Below are 5,000 nucleotides of genomic sequence, written 5' to 3'. Positions count from 1 at the left end.
GAAAATGCAAGTGGCCACTTTGCCGGGCCGACTCGCTTGCCCAAGCGGGAAACCATCAACCGCAGGCCCGGTAAGGCGGCCGAATCTGACCTCATAGACTTCCACACAACGGGACTTTTGACTTTCCCGGCCGCGGGTGGCCTCCACCCGGCCTCAGCCATCAGCCCTGCCTGCCTCCAGCCGCCTTCTGGTTAATGAGTTATCCAGCCTGGCACTTCGGTTGCGCCAGCGAGACCAAGTCTCGGCTTTGGTTAATGATTTGAGCCGAACCGACCTGCCCCCCGCCTCCCCCGGGCTGAACTCGGGCAGGTCTGCCGATTTCCCGACTCCTTTCGGGGCCTAATCGGGTCGCGCGAGCCGCCTGGCGCGACCGGGGACATGCCCCGGCCTCTGCCAGGCCTCGGGCTGCCGTTTTTGAAGCCCGACCAAAAACCCGAAAAATGGACAAAAATGGAAAAAATTCCCGCCCAAAAAGGGTGAATAGTCGGTTGGGCGGCAGCCCTGGTCGGTCTCTGCAGACCTGGAGGCTCGAGACGTTTGTTTGGAAAACTCACCAAGTCTCGATTCTGCCACCTCCTACCTCTGTGCAGATACCCCGCCAACCCCCAAGGACAGAAATGACAAGTGTCAAGTTGGCGGGGCGTCGGGCCACCTGCTGCCGGCCATGAGCATCCAAATCCCCGCAAAAGGGGCATTTTCATTTCTTCATCGGGACTTCCGACAATTGCCGAGGTTCAACTCATTAACGTTGTTCGCAGACACTTGCCAGAAAATGCAAGTGGCCACTTTGCCGGGCCGACTCGCTTGCCCAAGCGGGAAACCATCAACCGCAGGCCCGGTAAGGCGGCCGAATCTGACCTCATAGACTTCCACACAACGGGACTTTTGACTTTCCCGGCCGCGGGTGGCCTCCACCCGGCCTCAGCCATCAGCCCTGCCTGCCTCCAGCCGCCTTCTGGTTAATGAGTTATCCAGCCTGGCACTTCGGTTGCGCCAGCGAGACCAAGTCTCGGCTTTGGTTAATGATTTGAGCCGAACCGACCTGCCCCCCGCCCCCCCCGGGCTGAACTCGGGCAGGTCTGCCGATTTCCCGACTCCTTTCGGGGCCTAATCGGGTCGCGCGAGCCGCCTGGCGCGATCGGGGACCATGCCCCGGCCTCTGCCAGGCCTCGGGCAGCCGCTTTTGAAGCCCGACCAAAAACCCGAAAAATGGGCAAAAAGGGAATAAATTCCCGCCCAAAAAGGGTGAATAGTCGGTTGGGCGGCAGCCCTGGTCGGTCTCTGCAGACCTGGAGGCTCGAGACGTTTGTTTGGAAAACTCACCAAGTCTCGATTCTGCCACCTCCTACCTCTGTGCAGATACCCCGCCAACCCCCAAGGACAGAAATGACAAGTGTCAAGTTGGCGGGGCGTCGGGCCACCTGCTGCCGGCCATGAGCATCCAAATCCCCGCAAAAGGGGCATTTTCATTTCTTCATCGGGACTTCCGGCAATTTCCAAGGTTCAACTCATTAACGTTGTTCGCAGACACTTGCCAGAAAATGCAAGTGGCCACTTTGCCGGGCCGACTCGCTTGCCCAAGCGGGAAACCATCAACCGAAGGCCCGGTAAGGCGGCCGAATCTGACCTCATAGACTTCCACACAACGGGACTTTTGACTTTCCCGGCCGCGGGTGGCCTCCACCCGGCCTCAGCCATCAGCCCTGCCTGCCTCCAGCCGCCTTCTGGTTAATGAGTTATCCAGCCTGGCACTTCGGTTGCGCCAGCGAGACCAAGTCTCGGCTTTGGTTAATGATTTGAGCCGAACCGACCTGCCCCCCGCCACCGCGGGCTGAACTCGGCAAGGTCTGCCGATTTCCCGACTCCTTTCGGGGCCTAATCGGGTCGCGCGAGCCGCCTGGCGCGATCGGGGCCCATGCCCCGGCCTCTGCCAGGCCTCGGGCAGCCGCTTTTGAAGCCCGACCAAAAACCCGAAAAATGGGCAAAAAGGGAATAAATTCCCGCCCAAAAAGGGTGAATAGTCGGTTGGGCGGCAGCCCTGGTCGGTCTCTGCAGACCTGGAGGCTCGAGACGTTTGTTTGGAAAACTCACCAAGTCTCGATTCTGCCACCTCCTACCTCTGTGCAGATACCCCGCCAACCCCCAAGGACAGAAATGACAAGTGTCAAGTTGGCGGGGCGTCGGGCCACCTGCTGCCGGCCATGAGCATCCAAATCCCCGCAAAAGGGGCATTTTCATTTCTTCATCGGGACTTCCGGCAATTTCCAAGGTTCAACTCATTAACGTTGTTCGCAGACACTTGCCAGAAAATGCAAGTGGCCACTTTGCCGGGCCGACTCGCTTGCCCAAGCGGGAAACCATCAACCGAAGGCCCGGTAAGGCGGCCGAATCTGACCTCATAGACTTCCACACAACGGGACTTTTGACTTTCCCGGCCGCGGGTGGCCTCCACCCGGCCTCAGCCATCAGCCCTGCCTGCCTCCAGCCGCCTTCTGGTTAATGAGTTATCCAGCCTGGCACTTCGGTTGCGCCAGCGAGACCAAGTCTCGGCTTTGGTTAATGATTTGAGCCGAACCGACCTGCCCCCCGCCCCCGCGGGCTGAAGTCGGGCAGGTCTGCCGATTTCCCGACTCCTTTCGGGGCCTAATCGGGTCGCGCGTGCCGCCTGGCGCGATCGGGGCCCATGCCCCGGCCTCTGCCAGGCCTCGGGCAGCCGCTTTTGAAGCCCGACCAAAAACCCGAAAAATGGGCAAAAAGGGAATAAATTCCCGCCCAAAAAGGGTGAATAGTCGGTTGGGCGGCAGCCCTGGTCGGTCTCTGCAGACCTGGAGGCTCGAGACGTTTGTTTGGAAAACTCACCAAGTCTCGATTCTGCCACCTCCTACCTCTGTGCAGATACCCCGCCAACCCCCAAGGACAGAAATGACAAGTGTCAAGTTGGCGGGGCGTCGGGCCACCTGCTGCCGGCCATGAGCATCCAAATCCCCGCAAAAGGGGCATTTTCATTTCTTCATCGGGACTTCCGACAATTGCCGAGGTTCAACTCATTAACGTTGTTCGCAGACACTTGCCAGAAAATGCAAGTGGCCACTTTGCCGGGCCGACTCGCTTGCCCAAGCGGGAAACCATCAACCGCAGGCCCGGTAAGGCGGCCGAATCTGACCTCATAGACTTCCACACAACGGGACTTTTGACTTTCCCGGCCGCGGGTGGCCTCCACCCGGCCTCAGCCATCAGCCCTGCCTGCCTCCAGCCGCCTTCTGGTTAATGAGTTATCCAGCCTGGCACTTCGGTTGCGCCAGCGAGACCAAGTCTCGGCTTTGGTTAATGATTTGAGCCGAACCGACCTGCCCCCCGCCTCCCCCGGGCTGAACTCGGGCAGGTCTGCCGATTTCCCGACTCCTTTCGGGGCCTAATCGGGTCGCGCGAGCCGCCTGGCGCGACCGGGGACATGCCCCGGCCTCTGCCAGGCCTCGGGCTGCCGTTTTTGAAGCCCGACCAAAAACCCGAAAAATGGACAAAAATGGAAAAAATTCCCGCCCAAAAAGGGTGAATAGTCGGTTGGGCGGCAGCCCTGGTCGGTCTCTGCAGACCTGGAGGCTCGAGACGTGACTTTGGAAAACTCACCAATTCTCGATCAGCCACCTCCTACCTCTGTGCAGGTACCCCGCCAACCCCCAAGGACAGAAATGACAAGTGTCAAGTTGGCGGGACGGATTTGACTTCGGTCGCCGAGCCCTGGAACTAATTTCCCGCAAACGGCTTCGGATTTAGCTCCATCCAGACTTCCGGGACGAAACTTGACAGGCCGTATCTCCGCACTCCCGGAGCGCAGCCGCACCGTTCCGGCACCCATCGACGCGGCTGGCCGAGCCCGAGCGAACGCACCCCACGGCGGACGGCTAGGCCTTTCCGATTTTTTCACCCTTTTTCCCGAAAAGATTCCAACTGGCAGGGACATTCGCCCGACGGCTTAAAGACATGCCCTTCTGCCACACTAACGTCCCCGCCTTCGTTTGGCTATGTTGGCTTCGTCATTTCCGTCTTTTATTAAAGATACCATCTTAACACGCCGGTTAACCATTTGCCAGAGTTTTCGGTTAATGGTTTGCCACCTTCAACCCATTTGGTTAACCATTTGCCGCCGACAATTTTCAGTTCATCAGTTGCCACATTCAGACTTTCTTCTCCGGTTGCATTTCGCGGACTTCCAGCGCGCTCGGCTTCGGGTCGGCCCGCAGGAATGTGGTAGCGTTCGATGCCGCTTGCCTTCCTCTTCCCCGCGCCGCGCACCCGACGAGCACAGCTGGCCGACCAGCGGAGATAGCCGTCGGAAAGCGGTCTCCAGCCAACGGCTGCACCTCCGCCGGCCAAAGAGCCGGCCGCACGCCGTCGCTGGCCTCCGGTGCGACCCGTCCGGCCGCAGCGGACGCTCTTTACCCGCGCCAGTTGCCACGTTGCGTCGTCATGTTACTGCCCAAAGACTGCAGCGGATGCCGGTTGCCCGGCGGGCCAAGCGGCCTAGCGACGCCGTGCCTCGTCCATGCGGGAGCGGGCTGACACCGCCGCCTGCGGCGCCGCCGCCGCTTTCCAACGAGGTATGGCCGACAGCGGTCCGACACGGGACGGCGGAGAGATCCGCATTTCGGCCCCGGCCGCATCAGACAGCCAGAACTGGCCGACCGAAGTTTTCCACCCGCCGGCTGGCCGATCAAGCCCGCTTCCGAAGAAAGGCGCTCGGCTTGCAGGCCGCTCCGCCATCCAGCATCCCTGGCTGCCCGGCACAGGTTACAAGATGCACCCCCAATGACGCAGCAGACCATTGTCGCTCAAGCAGCTTCATGCCGCCAGCCCAACAACAACGGCGACCAGCACCACCACGACCAGCAGCAAATTGCCCTCCGCCGCCCTGTCGACATCACTTTAAAAGCCACACCGCAAATACGCCCTCCTTCCCGGCTACTGACACTGATTAAACCCCATCGGCATTCTCCCTGCAC

Source organism: Pristiophorus japonicus, unplaced genomic scaffold, assembly GCF_044704955.1.
Source record: "Pristiophorus japonicus isolate sPriJap1 unplaced genomic scaffold, sPriJap1.hap1 HAP1_SCAFFOLD_625, whole genome shotgun sequence".
Lineage (NCBI taxonomy): Eukaryota > Metazoa > Chordata > Chondrichthyes > Pristiophoridae > Pristiophorus > Pristiophorus japonicus.
The sequence above is the reverse complement of the archived record's forward strand: the minus strand, read 5'-3'. Positions refer to the sequence as shown.